We start from the raw sequence: 17,704 nt of genomic DNA, 5'->3' as shown, positions 1-17,704 counted from the left end.
TCCTTTTACCTTTGACTTTATCAAGATATCAAAATAGGTATTCATAAAGATGGGCATAGGAAATTCGATAGGTTTCGATTTGATCTTACCCGATCGGCTCGAGTTTTCTCAAAATAATTTGGGTCGGGTCGGATTTTTTAAGTGTAATGTTCGGGTCGATTCGGGTTTAGGGTAAAAATACCTGACCCGACCTGACCCGAAAAAATATTTTTACTTTATATATTTTACTCAATGATATGACATGTGTTATATCATCATAAATTATCGCGTCACTAAAATAATGACATAATATATTTTACATTAACAATTGAACACATATGAAAATAACACGTCAGTAACATATATTGACAATTAGTAATAATTTTCATTCAATACGGATTATTTTGACAAAAAAAATAAAATTAACAACTAAAATATAAAAAGAAGTATAGAAGAAAATAACTATTTCTGAAAAAAAGTGATAATTTTTCCTTATGCCTTTTACTTTATTAAGATATCAAAATATGTATTCATAAGGATGGGTATGAGACTCGAATTCGACGGGTTTCGATTTGATCCGACTCGATCGGCTCGGGTTATTTAAAATAATTCGGGGTCGGGTCGGATTTTTTTAAGTGTAATGTTCGGGTCGGTTCGGGTTTAGGGTAAAAATACCCGACCCGACCCGAAAAAATATAATTTTACTTTATCTATTTAGAAATAATTATAATAATACATCTATATATAATTTTTTAATTAAGTTACTGTTTTTATTAAATAAAAATAATATTTTTTATTATTTCGGGTCGATTTCTAAGTTATATCGAGTCGGGTGAACTATTGTGTTGGTCGGGCCGGGCCAGGTCGGATCTCGGGTGGAGGCTCCCTTGTTTTCGGTCAGGTCGGGTGGACCAAAAACCCAACCCGACCCATCCCTAGGTATTCAGCACCCTCTGAATGTTGAATACTATTTAGAAATTATCGAAAACTTTATTCTCAATTAACCTGTACACAAGCCAATCGTGAAAGAGAGAAGAACCAAACCAAAACTCGTTTGAAACAACACAACGACAAACTATAGCAGAGACAGTTGAGCTGCAACATCTAGGAAGGAACCAATTAACCGTAATTACTATCATCTTACAAGTAGTTTTCATGTTACCATCTGAACAAAATATAAGGATCTTTCAAGTAAGCAAGAAACCTATATAAGCTATTGAGCAATCTAAATAGCGCCTAAAACTGCGTTAAGATTGTCATCTTGTGATTTCTGTCCAAGTCAAACGATCTTATTGTTTGGTACAATCTGTTGGAGCAAAGGAGGCAGTTCTCTTCTGAAGATCATACTCCAACCGGAAATTTATCTGTGCATAGTTTCCAAAGATAGATAAGGAGTCACTTGGAACTATCAGCATAGACATTAAGTCCGCATTGATCCGGAATGTGTTGACGGGTTGCAAGCGAAGGTCAGCACCACTGAAATGGAACACCATTTCTGGAACGTTGATATTAGTTTCTGCCCCATAACACAATCTATATTTCCTGAAGGATCTTGCACTGGATCTGCTCCAATGGTGTCTTTCACTATAGTCTCTAAGCTGTTATAAAAATTGATTCTAGGAGCGAGTGTGTTCCCGAATCGATTATGATATTCCGGTGGCTCGAATCTGGCTGTGCGGTCTTGTCTCCGATGCTAACACCTTCGAGGCTAAGGAAGTAGAAGGTAGGAGGTTTTGGTTATCAACGGAGTCGAAACAGCTCCGGGACGAGATATTACTGCTTCCTGGCCGAAGAGCAGTTTACTACTGGAGCTTGAAGTGCGAGGGACCAAGCGGTAGGAGAATCTGTTATCAATTCGAGTACTTATTTGGGAAACCAGGGACAATGGCCCTCCTCCCAGGCCAACAAGCCCAGCAGTCGGGCTTCTGAATTTGCCTTGATTGTTGTGTCCACAACCAAAAATCGATGTGGCGAATGCTGTGATTTTCCCATTGGAGGAGTCAAAAGTCAAGGTATCAGTGCTGAGGGCTCCAACGGTAAACGAGTTGTCTCCATAGCCATACGAGTATTGACAGTCATTTGTGTTGGTGCACTGTTTCCGGGAAGAGCTTGGCAAGTGTCGGAACCACAAGGGATCTCTTTGTAAGTGGACGAGGCCCGAGGATCAAAAGGAGGAGAGCCTTGTGGATAGCACTGTCCACATGGAAGACATTGTATCCATATAAGGTCGCTGCCGGTGTCTGCAATGGCAAAGTATTCAACTGGTGGTGTTCCAAATGAGAGTTTCATCAGATAAATGCCTCCACTCGGAATCAACAGATCTGATGGCGCTTTGATCAATCAAAGACCGGAAGTGTTGAGTCGGACATTGAACGGGGGCATTTTTTCTTAGGATCTCCGTTGAGGTGAGAGAAGCATTATAGAAGGGAGATGTTGGCGAATCACGGTGAATAAGGTCCACACTGAAACTACTCGAGGCCTTTGCTCCAGTTACTGATGGAATCACCAGGCTGGAGAAAATTACGGCAAGGACAAGAAACAGTGGATTATGCATCATTTCGATAGTTTCTTTGATTTTTAATGATGATGTGAGGAATAATCGGTAGGTTTGAGGATGTACTTATAGCACTTTGCATACATGACTGCGTTAGAGATCGTGTAGCTTAGCGAAGAAGCCAAGGTAGGTATTATTAACATTGGCTTAATCACTGCAATAATATCCAATTACTTTCTGAGGGGAAAACCACAAATTATTCATCTTCAATCTGAAGGGCTCCGTACATGGAAAGTTCCGGTGATTGCGCTCACTACTCATTTCTCCTCCTCATTTGAAAAGAAAAGGGTGTATGTATGTTCTCAGTGCCTCGGTGTTCTTGTTCCCGTTTGTTATGAAAATATGAAATATGTTGATAATGCAATGTTGGGCCTCCGTCACGAAAATAAATATTACTTGGGAAACAAGAAAAAGTTGGTGGTACAACTTATTTGACGAAAGAAATAAAATTAAAAGAAAATTTTAATTACTAGTGGGTGCAGAGATCTTTAGGCCCAATCATTCACAACTAATCTCGGTCATGATACATGCCTCTTCTCACATTGAATTCATATATAATTATGATATTCTATTAAACATTGATTAAAAATAAAAATATTCAATTACGTAAATTTATTGTTAAAAAATTTTCAGTAAAATAAAGGGAACCTGATTGAACATACAATAAGTCGACTGTTTGCTTTTATTTTCAAAACTAAGACTGGTTGAATACGAATTTTCAATAATATCAAGTTGTGTCGGACGGCGGACCGAGTCGGTCAGACTATATCTGCCTATTGAGCTTCGTTTGACTGCTAGCCTTAATCTGATTTGGTTTCTTTGTAGTATTATGTTATATTTACTTGGAACTTGGGCCTTATTGGGACAATTGGACCGCACATTTTGTGGGCTTTAGATAAAGGTATAAATTCAATTGAATTTATTCTTAATTAAACTGAAAAAATCGAATAGACTGAATATATACATTTCTTTTTCTTTTTAAGATTTATTTATTAAAAAATAAAAATTATCATTGTTGAATTCGACATTTATGCAATAATCTAATTTATTAAAGAATTTAATTAGTTTGTACTTTGTAGTTAAATATTTAATTTTATATTAATATTAAATTAATTAAATATACATATAAAAACATACAATTACCAATAATCCGTAGATCTAGAGTATATGTAAATTAGGTTGGGAGAGTCGCCATTATAATGAATTTTCACAATATTTGATATGGATTCGTCAATCAAGACACCACTGATTATATAAAAAATAATATACATACAATCAATTATTTGATTAAAATTTTTAAAATCAATAACTAAACTAAATTAACCATTGAAACTATAAACTCTAGAAATAAATAAAAATTTTTAGTTAATTCTAATTTAACCAACTATTTATTCAACCCTAATAGACTAGACCACTTTTAAGTTAGATAACGGTTCACACGTCCACAATTTTCTCCGACCAAATAATAATTCACAGTTTCACCCCTCCTTCGAAGAAAATTAATTGAGCATCGAAAAAAAACTATTTTATTACTATAAAAATCAATATGTTTATTTTTAAATTTATAATAGTGTTATTCAATACTGAAATAGGAAATTAGTAAAAAGGACAGGAACATAATTGTTAAACAGGCACGGGGTGGATGGACATTGGAGATGTGGTGTTTCAGAATCTTTTCAGACATTGTAAACCCATCCTCGTCCTTGTAAGTAAGGTCTATCACCCGTGCAATGTTAACAACACGCTCAAGGATCTGAATAGGAACAACCCTGGGCCTCGTGATAAACTCCTGGTTCAGCTCATTCCATGCAATCCCAAGTCTTCTCCGGAATCTTGTATTGCTTCCTCTTTCGAAACGCCGTATTGCTTCATGTAGCATTTATTCCACAAGCAACCAGTCCTCTCTTTTCCTCGTCCTTCAATCATACCAAAATAACATTATTTTGTGTACCGACTCGTATATAACATACATCTATAACCGATAATTCGAGTAATAGAATACCTCGTTGGTCGCGATGTCGTCGTAGAGACGAGCTATGAGATTTATAGCGGTAAGAGATTTTACTTTCACCAGTTCTCAACCATTCAAAGACATTGGCATCAGCTTCTTCCATCCCAACCAAGACTTGAGCAATCACTAAAACGGCGGCACTTGAATGCAATGCTATTTCCAAATATTCATCGAATGTTGGCATGTAACCTTCCTTCGTCCACTTTGCTTCCATCAAGTACGAAACTACAATTTTCTTCAACTGAAATAATAATGATAATAAGTGTTAGAGTTTGATCAGAATTCGATCGGAATAATTGTTTTTTTTTATTATTTGTTCATTAGGCGGATGATAAGAAAAATATATGACCTCATCTTTGGTAAAAGACATGCTGTAACATCGTCCATTGTTGCTCTCCATCCTATCCACTTCATCGTAAACATTCAGAACTGCCCCATATAGTATTTTCAAATAATCTTCAGGTAGCTGATCAAGGGCACAAATATCCCACCTAAAAAATGAAGATGTCAGCTATTATTAATTTTTTGAAACTACCCTAAATTGAACTTACATACAAGGATAAAAAAAAATCTTACCTTTGTATGGCATGGGTGAAGCATTCGAGTTCTTCAAAGGTACCGTATGCATCATACGTATCATCTATAAATCCCAAGATTATGAGAAGTTTCGCAAATATGTTTCGAGCAGACGCGTAACGCGGCTCGAAATAGAATCCAACTGCCCAGAAGAATATCTCCACCATCCTGTTTCTTGCGTAGGGAAGTCTTGATGCTATGTTCATTTCTTTGGACCAACTTGAAAGGGTGCCTAGTTCTTGTTGGTATAGACACTGGACTCGGTTGAAGTCGAGTTTTGCGAAATTGAGCAATGTTTCGTTTGGTGATTCATCTTGTTCATACAAGGATATGTATGTCTTGCTTCCACTCTCGGCATGCCTTTGTGATAGGGTCGATTCAAAGCATTTTCAATGTATCTCTGATATGGGAACCTGTTGATTGTTTTGCCAAGGATGACTGTAGGTGCTTCGTTGTGAAAACAAGTGCTTCGTCTAAAATTTTCTCCCCATTTATCCTAAATTGGCTTGCTTCGTACAATCTTATAAGGCCCTTCACATCACTTGCAAGTTCTTCCTTGAACTCTCCCTCATCGTCCGTAAACTTGTTAAATACATCTGAATCAAAATCCACCGTATTAATAATAATTCTTATGTTATAATTTAGCCCGTTGCATGAAATATTGGAAAGTGATGCTTACCGTGATGCATAGGATATCCATGTAACCTGAAAACTTGAAATATGGTTGCAACGGTGTGCAAATCCAAGTCTTCATCATCAATTAGTTTAGACATTGAATGAAAATGGTAGCTTAATAGCTCTTGAATCTCGTCCTCAAAGTGGTAAGATAATCCTAAGCGACATAGATCATTGATCAACATGATTTTTTCTACTTGGTCAATACAATCCTTTAACATGCCCTTCACCTTTTCTTTCAACGCCTCCACTTGCTTGGAGGATGATTTCAATTCCTGTAAAAGATAAAAAGAAAAGACACATTAGAATTTTTTTTTATAATGTTCCTTTTACAACTGAGAAAGATGAATGTTTGATATTCACGCACATACATAAATATCAAACTATAGGAGATGCATGTGTGATTTACAAGAGAAACACGGGAACGTGATTACCGAATTGTTGAAAGAAAGAGACATGAAATAGTCGCCCCATATATCCGGGGGGAAGTCCGCCAATGGACGAAAGGTTTCTCGGTGAGTGTTGGCCGGCACTTGAGAAACTTGCACGGAATCCACCAGATGTGTTGATACCAGGCAACGGGGTCCTCTCCCACGGAAATTGACCCGAGGAGCTGGCATAAAAACGCCTTGGTTCAGTGCAAATTTGGTAAAAATACTTGCTTGAAGTGCCATAGAAACAAATAGATAAATTAGATGAAATGAAATTGAGGAATGGTTGTGTGATTTTATTTGATTTTTCTTCTATTTATAGACAACTATTACTTTCTTGGAACTCTAAATTTGGTCATACAGTCAACATTTATTTTCAAATGGATTAAAATATTGTTGCATTATCAGTTTCTACAAGTGGATAATTGAATAAACTAATGCATTTAATAATTCCTTGGGCAAGTGGCATGATCTCGTGCCTATCTGTCTCGAGGTTGGCCCTTGGCAGCCCCTGCCCCATGCAACCATGATTTCGATTAAATGAAACTGAAAGCTGGTCAACATTAGTTTTTTTTAATTATTAATAGCTAAAAACCTAAAAAGTTAATTTATATGGATTATTTTCCATCAATATATATGAGTTATTTTATCTTATTTTGTTTGTGACTTTGTCATAAATATTTTTTTAAATATAATATAATTTTTCATTTTAAAATTAATTTGAAATTAAAAAGTTTATAAATGTATATTGATCCTATCATTATTTTGATTTACTAAAATAATTAAAAAAACATCACTAATATTAGACACAAGATAAATAAACTTGCTTACAAATATTTACCATTCTACTTGTAATTATTTATTGAATAATCTTATATAAATATATTTTTCACATAATATTTTTATTTATTCATATCATAAGTGTAATGAAATTATTGGACGAAAATACAAAAATCAACAAATTCATTGTTTATAATGTATTGAACGAAAATATTATTAATAGGGTTGTAAACGAACCGACCGTTCAATAACTATTCGTGAACTGTTTAGCGGAAACTTCATTTATGTTTGTTTATTTATTAAACGAACAAATATGAACTAGATTTTATATTCGTTTAATTAAATGAATAAACACGATCAAAGTACATGTTCGTTCATTTATGTTCATGAACGTTCGATAATTCGTTCGTTTGTTTACGTTCGATAATTTGCTCGTTTATGTTTATTTGTTTAATTAAATTTATATTTGTCTTCGTTTATATATATTTTTTCTTATGGTTTTTTCTTGATTTAAAAGAAAGTTACATTTTGTGTTCGTTTATCATTAAATTGTCCATATATTCCAAATTCATCATTTCTCGTTAAAAATTTATGATAGTCTGAGTTGGATGTAACATGTTGATTAAGATATGATAGTATTTCGAGATTTAGGAATCATATTTTAGCATATCATAGTCAGTAGGTTAGTGTCCAACTTAGATTGTCGACAAATTTTTAATAGAAAATGACGAATTTGAAACACATGAATAGTCGAATGACTATTTTGTGACTTTTAATAGTCAGATGACTAAAAAAATAATTTCATATAGTCGGGAGATCATTTTGTAACTTTTAATAGTCGAAGGACTCAACAAAATAATTTCATATAATTGGGGACCATTTGTGTAATTTAGCCATTTTTTATTAGAATAATTGAATTGAATTGAATTGAATTGAATTTTTTTTGAAAGTCAAAAGGTGATTTTACCATTACATTATTTAATTTTAAAATTTTTGAAGGGGCTAAAACTGAATTTTCCCCATTTTTGGGACCAAAATATACTTTCAAAACATGAAATTATAGTGTAATGTTTCCATTTGTAGAAATAAAATGAAAAGGAAGAATGAGAAAACGTATAAACCCAACAAGTTTGAAAACTGGGTATAAAAGAAAGGAGAAGAAAAGGGTATTAGAAAACGCCATTATTGCGAGTGCAGTCTATAAATGCAATTGTCAGCGCCGACTCCATTTGCTTGGGATTATCTTGCTAACACAAATATCTGATTATCCATTCAACCTGTTGGATTCAAAAATTATTCGATAGATTCAGTGGACCAATAAATTTTTAAATAATTTTTTTAAATAATTGCTCACTTCTTGGATTTTTAGTTTTTTTTTTTCATTTTCAACTTTACTTTTAGAAGCAAATTATAATTTTACTCTTATTAATACATAAGCTCTACTCAATTATGTATTTATATATATTTTTATTAATTTAATATTAAAATCCTTAAAAAATAATTCATTATTTAATAATTTATTTTAATTACTTAAAAATAAACAAAGTTCATGGTTTATATATTAAAAATATTAATATTAAGTTATTATAAAATATATTTTTATTATGATTATGTATTTTTATTTGTATTTTTTTATATTTTTATTATAGTTTAAATTGATATATTTCATTTATAATATTAATTTCTTTTGAATATATTTTTATTTTTGAATGGTTAAAAGGACAAAGATATCATTTAAATTATGTTATTTTAAACTTTAAATGAGTGATTGTGATTGAATTGGAATAATTAAAAGCTTCGTCTCGTTATGAAATATAATTAATGAGATACCATAATTTCTAGTATAATAAATTCATTTTTATATTTTGGGGGATTGAAAGGAGGCAATGGCCTTAAGCAATTACACCAAATTTAACATAACGAGGGCCAGCAATGTCCTAGTGCATCAAAGGGATAGTGGAACTAGGAGGTTCAGAGAGCCTTTGCATCTCGCAATCAAGGGGAAGACCGAACTTTGAAAGACTATCAGCCTCCATGTTGCCTTCACGGTGAACCCAGAGAAACTCGACATACCAGCTACGATTACACATCTGAGAGATAGCGCGAACAAGGGGAAGCAAAATGCTATCAGCAGTTAGATTCTTGAGGAGGCTAATGACTTGGAGGCTGTCCGATTGAACCTGCAGAAGTTCGATTCCATAATGCCAAGCTTCACACAGGCCATGAAAAATGCCCCAAAGCTCGGCTTGAAGCGGATTTGTGACACCAATACCTTTGTAAAAACCAAAGAGCCAAGTTCCATCAGTCCTTCGAGCAAATACCTCCAATCGAACTGAAACTTGTAGCAGTATCAACGGAGGCATCCGTGTTGATACAACACCACCCGTTTGAAACCTGTAGCCATATCAAATGAGATATCCGTGTTAATACTTTAATTTGCAAGCAATAATGTCTTTTTTTGTAATATTCTTTTTTTAAAACAAGTATTTAAATTATTATTTCATAATAATTTTATATCTACATGTTAAAACGTATTGATAATACATTTTTTCTTAATAAAATATTTTATTTAAAAAATACTATTAATAAATTATCTTAAAATATTTTTTTATATTTTTATTATAGTTGAAGTTGATATATTTTATATATCATAATATTAATAGATGTAGATATAGTTTAAATTCTATATTTTGAATTGACAACATAATATCCATAATTGATATTTTATCTTTTTAAATTTATTTTTTAATAACAATTACAAATGGTTAAATTTTAATATGCACTGTTAAATTCTTTTTCTACATTATTTTCAAAAGTCACTTTTCAAAACTATGCCAAACTAGCCCTATATATGTTTGATAAAGAAAGAAAAGTGAGAGAATGGACTGAGGGAAGGCTATCGTGAGTAGTCTCCAAAAGCTTTAAGTTCTTATATAATTTAATATTTCTTAATATTTTCTATTGATAATTTATTTTCGTTCATAAATTTTATAAATCCACCATGGTCATAAATTTCCTGCCAATGAGTTTACTGCTGCTTCAGTAAGTCATAAACTGGGAAATTTTCTGCAGCAACAGTAAGCTCATTGTCTGAAAAGGTTTCCCAGTTTCAGAGCAGAAAGCAGACAAGTAAAATTCCTCAGTGAGTCATAGATAACTAGAAGAAACAGAACATGTCAAGGAAATTATCAGATGAAGTTTTCCGATCATCACATGTCACAATTGTAGTGTATGCAAAATATAGAGAATTTATGCCATCAGACGTTTCTGATCATAGAAGCAGCCATCTAAAGACTTCCCCCTCTCAATGCAAGCACGAGATGAAGCACAGAGCCCCCCTCGATATTGTATTCACGAGCGGTCTTGTCATCTGCGAGCTGCTTGCCAGCATAAATGAGCCTGCAACCATGGAACAATTCAAGTGAAATTAGACATCATTATTATGCAGCGGATCAGTGAAGTGTCGATAACTTCAAAAGCGAACAACTAAATCCAGGTATGTTAAACTCAACAAGCATCTACCAGGGAAAAAATGCACAGAATTTAAACCAAGATAACAATGTAAAAGGAAAACTCCAGAGAACAAGATGGTAACCTTTGCTGCACAGGTGGAATTCCTTCTTTTTCTTCAACACGCTCTTTAATCCGATCAATGGTATCAGTTGGTTCAATATCAATCTCAATTTCTTTTCCAGTGAGAGTCTTAACCTTGATCATAGTCCCTCCCCTAAGCCTCAAAACCAAGTGAAGTGTCGATTCCTTTTGTTATAATCTGCAAGAGTTCGACCATCTTCAAGCTGTTTGCCAGCAAAAATCAATCTCTGCTGACCAAGAGGTATTCCTTCCTTGTCCTGTAAATTGCAAATAGGTGCATCAGCAGTCATTTCATTATAGTAAGAAAAACGAAACGATTAAAAGAAAAAACGGTGCAGTGTAACACAAACACTCAAAAGAAGAAAATAATTAAAACAAAAGATGGAGACGCTGTTGACAATTTTGTTACCATTAGACTTGAAGTTCAGTGTGGAATACAAGTATGCATCCGACATACAAGTTCTCATTTTAAAAGCTTTCGGAGGATCATACCCCTCGCTATGTTCGAATATGTATTGAACAGATAGTTTAAATAGACTACAATCAATATAGTTTAGAATCCACTTACGCTGTATAATATTCATTAGATTTACACAAAATATAACCATTGGATAAATCTAAGTGGATCCTGTTCCATAACTAATAAAAAAATTTCCAGCATTTCGTGGAAAACTTCAAATCAAAGCTTCTTAAGATATAAATTAGGCACTAACTTTCAAGCTTAAAAGTGTTGGAAGCGTAGGTGGGCACTCGAGTAATTTATAAAACTCGCACTATTATTAATACGAAACAAAATATGTTACAACGACGTTACCCCAATATTACAATAATACAACACTAGTTGTGGCTAGTTTACAAACACAACCTCAATATTTTAAGCTTTGCTAAGCTTCACCTTTTCTCTCATAGCTTTGCTAAGCTATTTCTCGTCCTTGCTTTGCTAAGCTTTTTCATTCTCTAATAGCTTTGCTAAGCTATTTCTCATTCTGGCTTTTCTAAGCCTTTTCTCATATTCCTTTTCATTCACTTTGCATACATTTATATTAATGCTAAATATATATTTATAAGGGTAATTAACCTCTTTAATGAAAAATCTAGGCATTTCCAAATTCTTCTTGTATTGCCACATGGAGTTCCTTGTCTTAATGAAATTCCCTTCCATCATCAATTGTCACATGTTTATTTTCCATGCTTAGTTCTTAAGTACTTCAAGATCATGTTTCACTAATCAAGAAACTTCTATAATTATCCATGCCTTGCCAGCTATTTGTCATATGCAAATTTTCGAACATTCTAGAAATCAAGTTTGATTTCTAACACTTCCCCTCAAACTTGATTTTCCATTCCAAGCTTTTCTCCGCTTATTATCTCTAATCGATTCTTCATTTCCTGGAAAGTACACACTACTGCGGCTATGTATTCTTCTTTGCTTTTTCGGCACCTTGAAGAGATTTTTACAAAATCTACCACGCTTGTTTTGCGGTCATCGCATCATAAATTTTTTCAAATTTAGATTCGTCTACTCTTTGAAAAATAAAGAACAACGCTCTTTTATCTTTTTTCCGGGATTCCTTCAATACCTTCTTTTCTTCATTGGTCAGGGTTGCTTCTGCTGCTGCATTTTCAGGCTCGATGTAACCATCTCGATGATATCTCAATAATCTTGGGAGCCTAGTAACGCCTTCATTTAAATGCTTCAATTGTCATAATCCATCTTTGTCAATCTCGGGATTTGAGGTTGAATCATGTTGGTCATCTTCTCCACCACGTTAAACACGAACCAAGCTCTGAGGCCACTTGTTGGAAGCGTAGGTGGGCACTCGAGTAATTTATAAAACTCGCACTATTATTAATACGAAACAAAATATGTTACAACGACGTTACCCCAATATGACAATAATACTACACTACAACACTAGTTGTGGCTAGTTTATAAACACATCCTCAATATTTTAAGCTTTGCTAAGCTTCACCTTTTCTCTCATAGCTTTGCTAAGCTATTTCTCGTCCTTGCTTTGTTAAGCTTTTTCATTCTCTAATAACTTTGCTAAACTATTTCTCATTCTGACTTTTCTAAGCCTTTTCTCATATTCCTTTTCATTCACTTTGTATACATTTATATTAATGCTAAAGACATACATTTACAAGGGTAATTAACCTCCTTAATGAAAGATCTAGACATTTCCAAATTCTTCTTGTATTGCCACATGGAGTTCCTTGTCTTAATGAAATTCCCTTCCATCATCAATTGTCACATGTTTATTTTCCATGCTTAGTTCTTAAGTAATTCAAGATCATGTTTCACTAATAAAGAATCTTCTAGAATTATCCATGTCTTGCCAGATATTTGTCATATGCAAATTTTTCAACATTCTAGAAATCAAGTTTGATTTCTAACAAAAAGAATAAAGCATCATTCACCCACAATGCTAAATAGTAGAAAACCTATGAAGAAATCAAGGCACAAATATTACATCATGTTTAGATGTTGGGTGATCATGGCAAGTTTTCGCCATTGATGATCAAACTATCTATCTAATCCGAGATAAAATTTGAGTAACTTTTTTTCCCTTTTTAAAAAATAAAGTTCAGATTTCAAAGTATTTCGATTCAGAGTTAATAGCATCTAATCAATTAGCCAAACTTAGCAAACAGAGATTAAAAATCTTAAAACCTAGCCACAGTTTTACTTCACATATCTACATATCTAGAGTTGTTTTCCCTTATCGGTTACTTGTTATTTTCTCATCAACGAAACAAAAAATCAACTGCGACAACAATAACATCACTAATTCCTTTTTAAAAAAAGAGAGAAACTCAGATCAAACAAATAGTAAAAACGAAAAACAAAGAGGGGGCCAAACAAGAAAAACCTGAATCTTGGCCTTGACATTATCAACGGTGTCGGAGCTCTCAACCTCGAGAGTAATAGTCTTCCCTGAAAGTGTTTTGACAAAGATCTGCATGTCTTTCCTATTCAAAAACCTTCGTCAAATAAATTGTTTGGCAAGCAATAATTTTTATGCTCGGAACGAATTTTTTTGAAGGGAAACGAATATTTGAGTGTGTATATATTAGTTTTGTGGTAAGGAGGAGGCGAGCGCCGAATGAAATCTCGAGGTCGGAATTTGCTTAGTGGTGGCCTGTGGGGACTTGACGCTGTATTTGGAATTTTGGATTGGCGAGCATCCGGCAAATATCCACTTTGGGTAAACTACTCTCAAGGTCAATAAACTATTGAATCGATTCCATTTTGACCACTAAACTATATACTTGAGTAAAACAAACTTTTAATTTAGTTTTATTCAAAACATCTAATGTCAATAATTAATGAAATTCATGTGATAGTTATGTAAATTCATATAATAGTATATCTTATTTTTATTTTACGTGACGTGAATGATTTGGTACCAACTAAACATATTGTAAGATTTCAGTATGCTGGTTTCTTGGAGGCGCATGCTATTTGTAACACCCCAATTTAGGGGTTAAAATTAAGAAATTATAAAGTGGCAGATTTAATTGATATTTTGAAAGAAACATTGGGGATTAAATTATAAAGTTTTAAAGTTGGCAGACCATTTTATAAAGTGCAGAAAATTCAGTGGCTAAAATCATGATTTAACCATTTCTTATATATGATGAATTATAAGCTCCTCCCTGTGCGCAGGTTTCATATTTTCCAGATTTCCCTTATCCAACAACCCAACTTCCAACTCCGATCTACTCGCCGTCCGACCTCCAAACGACGAGCTGAAACCACCATCGTGTTCGTTGTCAATCGAGGAACAAAACCCCTCAAACCTTTCGTCGTGAATCATCGCCGTTCGTCGTGAATTTCAGTCGGAAGTATCGTCGGTAATAACTCGGTTTTAGTTGGTTTTTCATCGATTCACGACGATCGGGTCATCTGTTTACGACACCTCCCGCACCATCGTGTTCGTTGCATCGTTCTGAGTTTGCCGATGTCATCCTTGGTCTCCGTAGACGGCGGCGCGTGAGGAGATGAAGCGGTCAAAGTTTCCGATTTGTTGAAATCGAGCTCTCCGCCGTTCAAAATTGTGAACCGAGCTTTGTAAGTATCTCGAAATCGCTCAAAATAATTTTTAGAAATTTTTCCGGGATTTTAGCACTGTTAACGCGCCCCCACGCGCCGCCACTGCGCGTGGGGAAGAAAAAAATGACCGGTTTGACCGGTTTTGGTGTATAGTTGACCGGTTTGACCTGTCACAACCCGACCCGACCCGTTGACCCGACCTGACCCGTTGACCCGACCCGACCCGTTGACCCATTGACCGTCGTTGACCACTGTTGACCAAAACTTTGACTAGCTTTGACCGGGCATTAAACGACCTTTGACTTCGACCGAGTATACCTATCCTGACATTTTTCGACGTTCCAAATCCGATTACGCTGTCCGTTTTTCGAAATTCGAACCCGAAGGCCTCGAAATTTCCGGTCAAACCCGTTGACTTTGATTTTGACCAAAAATTCCAAATTTTTGAAAAGTCACATTTTATGCTTTCGACGTCCTGAATCCGAATCCGAAGTCCGTTTCGCCAAATTCGAACCCGGTAAGCCGTATTTCACTGATTTATCACCCGATTTGATCCGTTTATCGCAATTAAGCTCCGTTTCTGATATAATTTATGTTGATATGTATCTGAGGAATTATTTGAAGTTGAATTGAATATCAAAGGCATTCGAATGGAATTTTTATGGTCGATCGGTATTGCACGGAAATCGAGGTAATACTTTACTACCTCTTTATGCTTTATGGAACATGTTGATATTGGTGAATGCATGAATAAGATAATGTTGGTCACTTTTGTGGAGTTGAATAATTTATTCACTCGATATGAATGTGGTAGAAATTCTGTAACTGAATACGGATCGAATGACTAAGATAAGAGATTGATAATTGTTAGAATTAAATTACAAGTTTGTGATTGGTGATAAGAAATCAGCTCTGGATTTGTAACTTATATTTTATATCATCAAGGGTTAAATGTTAAAGATACTTGGATGAAAAATTATGAGAATACTCCGATATGGTAAAATTACGAAATTACCCTTATGTTGGAAAATGATAAGAATTGCCACTGGAAGTTGGTTAATAACTCTGAAAAGACATATTGATACGATATAACTACTGATGTGCATAAGAAATGTTAGTTTTATTTGGAAATTATGGATAACCAGTTTTAATCCTAAGAGAGTTTGTGAAGGAATCATTTCAAAATCAAAGAATGTTCGGGAAAGCAATTGATCATAGGATTTCTAAATTATAATTATTTTCGTTAAGAGCTAATATTGAAATTATCTGGTTAAGAAATTATGAAAATGCCCTTGAGAGATAAAATAGTCTGAATTGACCCTGAATGAGAGAGTACTTTGAGGATTTGTACTTAACTCGATTAAGTACGAATTTAATTGTTAAGATCCTGTCTTTGTACAGAAAAATTTATAATATTTCGTTTGTAAAATCTGAGAAGACACTTGACCCGAAAATATTCGAATAAGGATTAAATACTTGAAGAGTAATTTATCGGAGGTATTCTGCTGACAGAATTGTTCGAAAAGGACTGAAGTAAATGATAAGATTGAATTAAATAATAAGACCGGATGGAAGGAAATGATTGAAATATTCTAGAATTATAAAATGACCAAATTACCCCTGGAATGGAAATGACTCAAGAATGTCACCAAGCTCAGGAATGAATGGATATACTCAAGCTTTGAAATGAATAGAAAAAAATGTTAAGCACCAAAATGACCAAAATGCCCTTATGACCTAGAATAAGTAAATGTCTTGGATTAATTAAGAAATTCAAATAAACATGGATGTTGTGCTACCAGTAAAAGTTGTGGAACGCAACTTAAGTGATTAACCAACGTTAGTACTATATCATTACCTGAATGGTATAAGTATCACTTGAATGTTTGTTCATCTTATCAAGTTTGGATCGATGATAATTCTGGAAGTACTTGGGGCAGCTTAACTCTAGAGCGCATACAGTACTAATAAGTGGGTAGTCGTTATTCAAATCAACCACGAATACCAGAATGACTTTATTATATAAATAAATTGAAATGAAATGAAGTACAACGTGTATTTGAAATTCAGAAACGTCTGAATTATTCTGGAAAACTTTAAAGTAATCGGGATAGACTTGCTTACCAAATGAACTAAGTAACATCAATGACTAAGGATTAAATAGGTGATTTGATGAGTTTGGAAACACTGTTGAACTTACATGATGAATTGTCATTATGGGTTATGAGCCATGGATCAAGTACGTCAGTATTTCCTGATATTGTTGAAACGTGGAAATGAAATAAAGACCGTTGGAAGATTTATTCAGTGATGATTATGGGGATGATCTATGGATCTGCACTATGGTATTAAAGAGTGAATACATTGGAAGGATAATGAATTGACTTGTTGACATGCATCAGTTTGAGAGTTGTGTAACTCGAGTTGTTTGATAATATGATCGATAGTCGTAGATTGTAAATGACTTGAATCTTCGATTCTATATTTCATCTAAAATCACTTCGGTCATGTTTGAAAAAAAAAACAAGTAACGTAGATGGAAAAGATTCTGAATATCTCATTTGGTTCAATTGGGCTGAAATCCTATGAATTTAAAGTATATTCCTGAATACCCCTGATTGTTTGGGTAATGGAATCACTCGCAGTAAATCTGAATTTAGAATTATTATGTATAAAGGTTCCTGAACGTTTTCCTAAAGCACACGAAAATATAGTGGGATTCTAATGTATCAACATTAAATGTCTGGCTAGATCGGTTAGTAATCGATTCTCCTCAATAGGACCTTGTTCCAGGAATTCGTTCAAATTTCGTAAGTTTCATGTTATCCAAAATGATAACTACAATGGCCTCTGGAAATACTTGGATTCTCTAGTGTGTTCCCTACTTATTACTTAACTGTTTTATTGGTTTTAATATGTGGTACACCGAATTCATTGGTTATTGTTTTATGGATGCACCAATTTAATGTGACAATTTATGGAATATGGCTGCTATCTAATTTTTGTTTTGAAATGGTATATGATTACCATGTTTTTGGATTTATGGA

The 17,704-nt window shown here is 34.0% G+C and overlaps 3 pseudogenes; all 3 read right to left on the bottom strand.

Annotated features, from left to right (window-relative positions):
- Positions 1–1,268: 1,268 nt before the first annotated feature.
- On the bottom strand, positions 1,269–2,549 carry LOC120164449 (annotated as a pseudogene).
- Positions 2,550–4,327: 1,778 nt separating this feature from the next.
- LOC120164457 lies at positions 4,328–6,469 on the bottom strand (annotated as a pseudogene).
- A 3,809-nt stretch (positions 6,470–10,278) lies between these two features.
- Positions 10,279–13,643, bottom strand: LOC120164440 (annotated as a pseudogene).
- Positions 13,644–17,704: the final 4,061 nt, after the last annotated feature.

Source organism: Hibiscus syriacus, unplaced genomic scaffold (assembly GCF_006381635.1).
Source record: "Hibiscus syriacus cultivar Baekdansim isolate YM2019G1 unplaced genomic scaffold, ASM638163v2 tig00111539_pilon, whole genome shotgun sequence".
Taxonomy (NCBI): domain Eukaryota; kingdom Viridiplantae; phylum Streptophyta; class Magnoliopsida; order Malvales; family Malvaceae; genus Hibiscus; species Hibiscus syriacus.
The sequence above is the reverse complement of the archived record's forward strand: the minus strand, read 5'-3'. Positions and strand labels throughout refer to the sequence as shown.